At 37.1% G+C, this 10,694-nt stretch overlaps 1 long non-coding RNA gene across 5 annotated transcripts; it reads right to left on the minus strand.

Annotated features, from left to right (window-relative positions):
• Positions 1 to 342: 342 nt before the first annotated feature.
• LOC110944811 lies at positions 343 to 3,928 on the minus strand. 5 transcript variants are annotated; one of them, XR_004893832.1, is made up of 5 exons: positions 3,558 to 3,928; positions 2,313 to 3,202; positions 1,482 to 1,813; positions 1,102 to 1,242; positions 343 to 889 (listed from the first exon to the last, which is right to left on the minus strand). It is a non-coding gene; the product is annotated as an uncharacterized LOC110944811 (long non-coding RNA). The 5 variants fall into 5 exon arrangements; XR_002595022.2 differs by having other exon boundaries at positions 2,313 to 2,381; positions 3,558 to 3,923; XR_002595021.2 differs by having other exon boundaries at positions 2,313 to 2,381; positions 2,710 to 3,923.
• Positions 3,929 to 10,694: the final 6,766 nt, after the last annotated feature.

Below are 10,694 nucleotides of genomic sequence, written 5' to 3' on the forward strand. Positions count from 1 at the left end.
TCCGTCGCCGATCATCATCATCGTCATCATCTGTTCGGCAGCTGTTTTTAAATTTAGGGTTTGGTTTTGGGTTAAACGTAGAAGACAGAGTCATCAAAACGACATTTCATTTGTCGTTTGTTTTTTTAATTATATAATAATTATAACTAGTGTTGTTCATTGTCGTGCGTTGCACGATTTACAATATGTTATTTGTCGTGTTATCATGATACAGTCATCATACATCTTGAATCTCATAACTTGACCTCCGCCTATTGGATCTCATAACTTAACCTCTGCCACCACACATAGAACATACTCTCATCTAGATTCCTACCTTTGTCCATGTATGAACACATCAGATATTTAAACTTACTCAACTATCAAACTATCATATGTTTAAACTTACACATGGACAAGATACAAGATATTTGACAAAAATATAAATATTACTCAACTATCAAACTACTTATTCAAGCTCTTTAATTAACGTTTCCATACACCATTGTTCTGCACAAGACTTGAAAACGTCCTTAATGAATCCAAACATTTCAGAAGCATGACCACAACAAAGATGATTAAATTCCATCTCAATTGTGCCTGCAGGTCCTTTTAAGCTTTGTCTGGGCTTTATGATATTCTTCTGAGTGCCACTGATGAGAACACACATCACAACCGATCCAACTGTAGGTTTTGCTGGCAAAGTCAAAGTTTAGAAAAACAGGACACATACACTCGCTACAAAGTCCTTTCTTTGTAGAGCAAATCTTGCAGTCACAGTCTTCAACAGTCAACAACTGTTTGCAATTCACATTCTTACACCTCTTGAATAAAAACTCCTCAATTGGTTCATTTGTTGGAAGGCGATTTTGGGCTGATAAGGAGCTTTCAAGGCCCATTATAAAAACTCCTATAAATATTGGTAAAAACCTCACATCATTCACATCATATTCAAGAATAGCAAAAATATCATGCTGCATAAAAACTTCAACTTAAAAGTAAAAAAAGCATATGTATAATTTTTAACAATACAAGATGTTACACAAAGCCATCATGTAAAAAGCATCTAATTAAACAAAGTTAAAAGCTTGCAGCCCAAAAAAAAAACATAAATCTTTTTACCTGCAGGAAGCGTATGGAGTTTAGGCAATCCAACTAGTACATGATCATCATCATGAGCGGCAGAGATGAAATTAGTGACTTAATGGATTGTTAATAGGTATTTGGAACTCGAATTTTGTCTCAGTTTTCTTCAGCAATTACCTAATATTCCAAAGTTGATTAATATAATGCTAAACTATAGAAAACTCATAAGCATAATCCCTTTATCCTAATGTATATATATATATATATATATATATATATATATATATATATATATAAAACTCGCTGAATTTTCACAAGTCGTTGACTTTTCTACACATTAAACACCCTTGCAGTTGGATTAAAATTTAAAACAAAATAAGAAAAATACAAAAAAAGATAAATTATTAAATACCCACCACTTGAATAAGATGATCACACTCTGCACCAAATACTCTGATAATGTATAAATGAACCTGGGCAATCGAGCTAAGGTGACCCGATCCTAACCGAGTTGGCTTGGTTTGTAAGGGAGCCTAGCCCCAACTCAAATATTCAGCCAAGTTCAAAATTGGTTTAAGGGCTGATTTCAAGCTCACGCTAGCTCGAGCAAATGTTTAATGGTTAAATTTGAAAGAAAATGTATAAATAAACCTGAGCCATCTCAGGTTAAATTCGAGCCTCGTTCAGCTTGGTTCAAACTTCAGAATTCTAGCCACCGAGCGATCTTTAAATTCAAGCCGAGCACAAGCTGATGATGGGTCAAGCAAATAGTTAACGGTTGAATATGGAAGAAAATGTATAAATGAACCAGGCCGAGCCCCAGATCAAATGCTAAGCACAATTTAGAATTCAAGCCGAGCTCAAGGCTCTAGCAAATGATTAATGGCTGAACTTCAAAGAAAATGTATAAATAAATCTAAATAATTGAGCTAAAGCAAGCATATCTGACTTGACTCGCTTTTGTTAAGAAGCCGAGCCCCGAATAACATATTCAACTCGATTTAGAATTCAAGCCGAGCCAACTCGGTTTAAAATTCGAATCAAGCTTGAGCTGACCTAAAGCAAGAGGCCTAGCCAGCTTGAAGGCTTGGCTTGGTTTGTAAAGTAGCTGAGGCCAGCTCAAATAGTTAGTTCAGTTTAAAATTCAAGGCAAGCTGAATCAAGCCAGCTTGGTTGAAAATTCGAACTAAGCTTTAGCTCATCGAGCTCAACTCATGAAGAGCCCGAGTTTAAAAATATAAAATTACCTTCAACTTTATCACCATTAAGTGGTGCTTCATACCCATCACCTTCCTTAATAATCTTCTTCATCACGCCTGTGGGAATAGAAGCATTAAAAGGAGAAATAATCTCGCACTGCATATACCTAGCGAGGGATTTAAGCATTTAGAGTAATATATCAGATTTGATAATACAATCTCATGACAGGAAGGTAGGGTAGTAAATACTTGGTTAATAATGCTTTATATCTGAACAAATTTTTTAATTTATTTTATGTGTAGCACTTGAAAAAGAAACTATAATTTACTTTGCACTCAAATGCATTGTTGTTACTTACCAAAATATTAACAATATGCATTCAAATTTGCAAATTTAACATTCTGCTATAACTTTTATATGCTCGATAAAAGCACATAACAATACCTGGTCAAAAAATCCTGCGTTTGTTGACATCACAACACCCCAACGACTGCTAGCTGCAGTCATTGAAGTTACATGAAACCCTTCTTTCCATTTTTACTGATCCATTCAAACGGAAATGATTCACTCATTTTAATGAGGTCGTTTATTGAACTGGAACACATTTTGGTTTCTTAATGCCTTGTAATAGACAACTCAGAATAGGTATTGAGGTTATCATAGCTGCGTAACAGGTTGCTAGTAGCAAACTCTGCACTCACCATCCTTGCTATGCAACATCAAACCTAAACTTTTTTTTACCAAAGTCATCATAGCCAGCAAACGAACTTGGTACGCAACGACCAAATATAGCTTTCAGTTCCATATACTCTTAATTCCAACAGGCCGAGTGAAATTCAACTGGTTGATAATGGCTGCAACGGAGGTTGCAAAAGCAAAGACTAACTTACGGTTTCAATACAGTGGTACAATCAAATTCCCCATTCGGATACAAAGACTACAACAACACAAATCAAAGACCCCATTCAGGAACAAAGACCCGTTAGGGTTTCATAACAGCAACACGATCAAAGTTCCAATTCAAAATCCGGATCTTTGAGTTCCTAACATGCAAAGATTCCACCTTTACAACTTCATGATCACCGGATTTCATATTTCAGAACCCAATAATCAAGATTACTGGATATCAACAATTAAACTCCACCCCTAGAAATTCATAGTAGACTTAGGGTTTTACACCAGAAATTCTTTAGGCTTTACAGATCCAAAGAGTTCTCAAATTAGAGAAATAATACATTATACCAAAAGCTCTAAAAGCATAAAACTCAAGAATGGAGATAAAAAGAGATTACCATGGAGAAATCTGACTCAAATGGCCGCACTGAACAGGCGCTTAGCCGAGGAGATCGAAGACGGGATAAGCGTCGATCATACAAGATAGACAGAAGGGGCGGCGGTGCTCCTCCGTTAACCGCTCCACCATCATCAATCGATACCTTTTTCTCACCGCCTTATATATGGACTGCAGGGGTGAAGGCACCGCCCTTGTTAACCAATCAAGATGACCCATGTGTGTGGGATGTGCAGTAGTTTTAGGGTTGCTATGGTTTCTAATCACCACCGCTATTACTCCGCGGGAACCATCACAAGGTCTCCCTCTCTCCGTATGTGTGTGGGATGTGCAATAGTTTTAGGGTTTTGTGTTGTGGAGACGTGTGTCAACCGCTTCTTAAGAAGCAGCCACGCGTCATGTGTTACCCTAAATACTGTTCATTCAGTTTACTTACTATCATATATTAATATAATAGTAATCATTAGGTAATCATTACCTAATTATTAATATAATATAATTATAATATTAATATAATTATTATATTAATTAGATTTTCTTTTAATATAAATCTTATAATTAATTAATTAAAAGAATTTCAATTAAAAAAAGGGGAGTTTTTTGTTTTGCGGTATAAGTTTTGACAAGTTTTTGAGGTGCAGTAAAAGAAACAGATTCGCACATCTGCGACGTGCTCGAATTAGTGTCTGCATTGTTTCTTGTCATGGCTCGTGTTTTACATAACTTGGTTCAACAATGAATTCTCCTGGTAGTGTTTCTCAACGTGAGTTGGTCTGGAAACAACTCGATAATTTCGGATACATAGAGGGTGAAAGCGTAGAAAACGTGATCAGAAGATTTACGCAACTGCTTTCTGAAATCGAGAAGAGCGGATTAAAGGTGACACTTGGTAGGATTAACAGGGCTTTTCTGTACGAGTTGCCACGAAGCAAGACATGGGACTATCGTGTTGCAGTTATCATGGGGACATACAATCACTCTACAACGGAAACAAAAGATGTGATCTCTTTAGTCAATGAATATGTCCAGGAAGACAAGCAGAGGAGTCAGAATCACGCAAGCACATCGTCATCTATGTCTAACCGTCAGAAGGCCATTGCTACTTCGCCACTTACTACTAATCCCAACGCCGCTCAGATTTCCTCACCTTCACCTGCGACTACTGCATCATCTGATGTGAAGGCCCCACAATCAACAGGATCTCATCCAGATGAAGTGGCCAAACCAGCACCCCAAGCCCAAGTCCAAACTCAGCCAGACAAACCAAGATCGCTCATTGACACTGTCAACTATCTGTTGTGTACTGAATCTTGCTGGAATAGGGTTGCACAACTTAGGGCACTCAATTCTAAAATGATGGATGATTACAACAGTGTCATGGCAAAGTACATCGGTCTTCGAGAGAACAATAAAATTCTCTATGAAAAGATTGACGCACTCAAGAAGGATATAGCTCAGCTGCACAGAGATGTGAATCAACAGCAATGTTGGGTTCACGACTATAAACACAGGCTCACAGTTAAAACCTTAGAATGCGACTCTGTGAAGGCTGAGCTGGAACTTCTCACTGGAAAGTACAAACAAAATGAGTTAAACATTAAAAAATTTGATACCTCCAGTGACACTGTTCGTAATCTGTGCAATGTGCAACTTGCTTTCAAAGACAACAAGGGTAAGGGTTTGGGCTACAAACAGGTTCCACCGCCATATAATCATAATTACTCAAGATTGCCCACTACTGAGCAAGAAATAGAAAATTATGATAAAATGATTTATGGTAAACCAAGTGATTATGTTCCATGGGAGCCCTTCAGACCAAAGAATGCCAGACCCGCTAATTTTCATAGACCAATGAATTTTATTAAAAATGAAAATTGCTCAAACGAATCAGCTGTTTCAAGTGAGTCAGAAAATAATGAGCCCCAAGAAATTTTGTCAAATTCTGATTCTGTAGAAAATAATAACTGTTTTAGTTCATGTGCAGAATCGGTGACAGTTGAAGAGCAGTCTACAGTGGATGATAAATCTTATTCAAACGTTGCTGATGTTGCTGATGATTCGGATGCTACCAAATGCGATCATTACGCTTGGAACTGTGTTATGTCTTGGTATGCTGAGAGTTAGGGTATTCCGATTAAAACTGACGATTCAGGTGCTGTGGTTTTAGATTATGATCGTGACGAAAATGCTTTAACAGGGAAATCTGATGTTTTGTCTGATAAACTTGAAACACCTGTTTCAAGTGAGTCAGAAATCAGTTCTGCTGATTCGGGCAACTATTCTATTGTGCCTGAAATATCAACTGATATATCAGAAACTTATAAACAGGATAAAGATGAGAAAGTTGATATGTTTAACTGTGTTAGTAAAGAAAATGATGATCATGGATCATCTGATGAACCTGACATTCAAGTTGCAGATTCTGGTATGTCAAATAATGAGCGTAGCGCTTCTGGGAATTTTGAGTTTGACAAACACTCAAAACCAAGTAGTGCAATGCCCGAAGAGAGTCAAACAGTTTCAAACATAGATTGCTCTTCGTGTCAGAAACCAGAATTAGCTGATTCAACTGATGAAGCTGAAGAAGAGACATCCGTGGAAACAAATTCTGCAGAAACTCCTGAAAACATAGTTTTTGAGGAAAAGGAATCTGTGGAAGTCAATTCAACAGATAATTCAGCTCTTGACCCCAAAGGATCAGATTCTGTAGAGAGTGTTTCACACGAGACAAAATCTATTGAATCTGCCCTTCCAAAGAAGAAACGATCACGTAAAGGAAAAAGAAAATTCAAAAGGAAAACCCGTCTCTCAAGCAAACTGAACCTAAGCTGAAGGGTAAAGCTGTCGATACTTGCTCTTGTGCTGATAGCTGTATGTTAGTGCACGAATGTCTATCGCCTTCGTCAATCCAAGCAGTAGCAAGAAACCGAAGAAACCGAAGAAATCAAGACTTGAAGATGTTACTAATTAGAATTAGTAAGATGGCGTTTTGGTAATTAATGAGAAGTCTCATTAATTCCAAGGCCTATAAATAGGAGATTATGTCATAAGTTGTAGAACTTTTAGAAGAGTTTTGGGAAGACTTTTGCTCCATTTGGTGATTTTAGAGATTCAAGTTTAGAGAGAGAAAGTCTAGAGAGAGAAAGTCTCTCCAACGTGATTTTTGCTTGTACACGTCATCTTCATCAATAAAATCACGGTTCTAGTACGTTATTGTGTGTTCGGTCACGCACGTTCACGGATTCCGCACGTCGAACGTTCGTTACGCAATCGAACGGCATCAAAACCGGTCCTACAAGTGGTATCAGAGCTAGGAGCTCGATTGCACGATCAAACACATCGTTTTCGTACCAGATTTCAGCCGATTCAGATCCGATTTCATCTATTTCTTCATCTTCTACCTATTTCTCACGGTTTTTACGGAAATTCGTCAAATTGAAGGTGATTTCACGGTCCGATTCGTCTGAATTTTTGACATATTGTGCGAAAATCATAGTTTTACAACCCTACCAATTTTCGGTTCAAATCTAGCCGTTTAGGAGAAATCAAGGTTTTTCGATTCTTATTTTCGTCAAATTTCAGGTTCGCTCGTGTGGAGTTTAACAGGTTCGCTCATAGGTAAAATTTCAGGTTCGCTCATGTATCATTAAACAGGTTCGCTTATTGTGGTTATTGTGGTCCGCTTATACGATCAAAATTAGGTTTGCTCCAAATGCTTAAATCAGTAGATCCGCTCATAGGTTTTGTTGTGTGATGATCCGCTTATGATGACATGTGTGATCCGCTTATACGACAATCAGGTTCGCTCATTGTGCATTAAATCAGGATAGTGGTTCGCTGTTTTGTCATCATCTTAACGTGATTCTTCAGATCGTTTAGAGGTGTCAGCTGGTCAATTGTTTCGCATTTATGTCACCGACCCACTAACACATTAGGCCCAATCAGGAGAATCTGCTCATGAATGCTTTTTGCATGTGTTGATTAAATGTTGTCGGTTCAATTGATTAAATGCACTCCATAATTAAGTGTTTGGTCGACTAAGTGGATAGTAAGGTGGACTGATCAAAATTGATCACATTGTTTATGATGGCCCAATCATAGTGAAGTCACCGCCCCACTAAAAATTTTGAAAACAATAAATCATTTTTGTCAGCTAAGTGTAGTTTGTTTCTTTTGCACGTGAAGTGAGGCCATCATAGAGGCCCAATCATTGTCTGGTTGTTTTTATTGTATGCATGTGAAGCTACTAAACAAGGCCCTATCAGCATATTTGCACCGACCCATTAACCTTTTTGTGACCCTATAGCATTCCTACAAGAAGTCTACATTGCCGCCCATTTAATCAGTTGTTCATAGTATTCGGCCCAATCCCAGTCCTTGTTACACCGCCCCACTACTATTTGTGTGGCCCAATCGTTGATCAGTATAGTGAATTTGGAGGTGCCGCCCACTTAGTGTAAGATAAGGCCCAATCACTTGTGGTTGTTTATGACTAAAAAATCAACAGCCCACTACTTGTTGTCGGCCCAAAGTTTGGATATATACTGAAAAGTGACGGCCCAATCAAAGAATTGTTAAAGATATAATTGTCGGCAAATGAATTGATAAGTGTTTGGTCACGTGATATTCAGATTGATATTAAAGTTTTGTCGGCTAAGTTAATTTGTCAGTAGCCCATGTAAACCACATTTCGTTCAGCCCAATCATTAATCAGCCTCATTGATCAACAGTCAAATTTCACAGCCTAAGTTTTAAATCGGCCCAAGGCATACAATACATTACATCGACCCAATTAGCTTTTGAGATTATTCAAGTTCAAATATTGATCAATATCAAGTTCAATCGGGATTTTTACAAGTTGATTCGAAACGAATTGGTGTCCAGCTTGTTTGAAACTTGTGTTTTTGTGAACTCTAGAAATCAAAACATGGATTCTGAAATTTATACTACACTGAACAAGTTTGAAAATTTTACAGGTATCAAGGGAGAAACAACTGACGAATTGATCAAAAGGTATATCGAGTTGTATTGGGAGATGGTGAGATTAAAGATAACCAAGACTAATGAGGAATGGGTTGACAAGTTGGCAAATGCTTTACCGGGTGATATGTGGAGAACGTATTTGTTAGATTTGAAGAAGATACATTTAAACTTGACTTTGGGCTTGTTTATCGAGAAGATTGAAGAACGAGAGCTTGAACTCCGAAAGAATAAAGCAGCAACTGATGAAGTAGAATTCAAATCTAAGGAAAATGTTCGAGAGGAAGAGGAGCAGGTTAAAGAAATTTCAGCTATCAAGGTGGAGAAGAAAGCTGAAGCTGAAAAGATGATAGAGAAGTGCTCAAATTGTGAAGATCTGAAATCTGAAAATGCCAAATTCTTGAGGGATTTAGAGAGTTTGACATTAGAAAACAAAAATCTTAAAAATTCAGAAAATGTTTTGAAAAATCAAAAACAAAATTTAGAAAATGAAAAATTAAAAATGGAAAAAGAATTTCAAAGTCAAATAAAAATTCTAGAAGATAAGAGAGATGTGTTTAGTAAAAATAACATCGAAAAGCAAAAAATAATAAATTCTCATCTTCAAAAGATTATCCAACTTGAAAAGGAAAGTGAGCAAGCTCGAAAGAAAATCAGTGAGCTTGAAAATAAATTGAAAGGTTTTGTGACTTCTTCAGCGTATGTGAATATTTCATGCCCAAAACCGATCAATTCAATTCCAATAAGTGACGATGTCACAAACTTTGACAATGTCAAAGTTGAAGATTGTGATGAGAAATCTGATGATGAAATTGAAAAAATTGAAAAACAAAAATTGTTTTTAGAATTAAAATAAAAATTCAAAAATACTGTTTTGCAATCTACTGAAATAGGTGAATGCTCAAAGCAAAAACCTGTTAAGAAGAGTGTAGAACAAAAACAAAAAGGTAAAAATTTGAAAATTGTTCAAAAAGATAATAAAAGCTCATCAGATCGATCATCCAATCGCATTCAAAAAGCACAAAAATTGAAAAACGAAAACTCAAAAATTATTGGTAATAAGTGGTGCAGGTCAGACCACAGTGCTCAAAAGTCAAATCCAGCAATCAAGAGGAGGAAAGAGTATCACCAAGCCAAACAGTGTTTTGATTTGAGCGTTTGGTGTGACAATGGTGATTGGTATGATAACAGAGTGTGCTACAAATGTGGTTATCAAGGACACATTGCTGTTAACTGCCAGAGTTGGAGATATGAGACGAGGAGATGCTATAATTGTCAAATTAAAGGACACATTGCCAGAGATTGCCCAATGAGATCAATGGAAAGATCGAAGGCTGTATCTCAGAAACGGGTGATGAAGTCAGTCAAAGTGAAAGAAAAGCCCAAAGAACAGAAAGTCAAAGAACAGAAGGTCCAAGAATCTAAAGTTCAAAAACAGAAAGTGAAGCTTTCACAAGGGAGAAAAGATAAACTACGAAAGAAGAGGAAGAAGGCCAGAGAATATCTGGATAAGATTTTGTCCTCGGGTTCACCGGACAGATTGAATAAGAGTTCTGATGAATCAACTCCCTCGACTGCAAAGTCAAGTAAGACGAATTCATCAGATACAAATCTGAGGACGAAAGAGGAAAAGAAGAAAAAGGTCGGCGATGAATCTGACAGGTCAAAGTCAGACAAGCCACCTTCAGGCAATGATCTTGACTCATCAAAGTCAAAGGAGCCACGTTCTGGTGATGATTCTGATTCGTCAAAATCAGAGGAGCCACAAGTTGAGCTCAAAAGTAAAAATTCAGTTCCGCCAATGGATGACACAAACTTTCCACCATTGCGAACTGAAAATTTTAAACAAAAAGATGGTAAAGTGAAAATTTCGAATCAATTCTATTCTGAAAAGAAAGAATTTGATGTCGAAAAGGCTTTTAATGGAAAAGTGAAAAATATTTTTGGAAAGATGGTTGAGGGAAAAGTTAAAGGGGTTAAAGAATTTTATGAAACAAAAAGGAATGTTCAAACCCTGAGTGAAAATAACTCAAATACACCCAAGGCTGGTCAGGCTTGGGTGCCTACATTTGTTGCTTAAAATCCTGACTTACCGGAACTCCCAGGTTGGTAATTGGGGAGTAGGAATCGGCATTTTTCTTGAGAAATTCACTTCGGT

Source organism: Helianthus annuus, chromosome 1, assembly GCF_002127325.2.
Source record: "Helianthus annuus cultivar XRQ/B chromosome 1, HanXRQr2.0-SUNRISE, whole genome shotgun sequence".
NCBI lineage: Eukaryota > Viridiplantae > Streptophyta > Magnoliopsida > Asterales > Asteraceae > Helianthus > Helianthus annuus.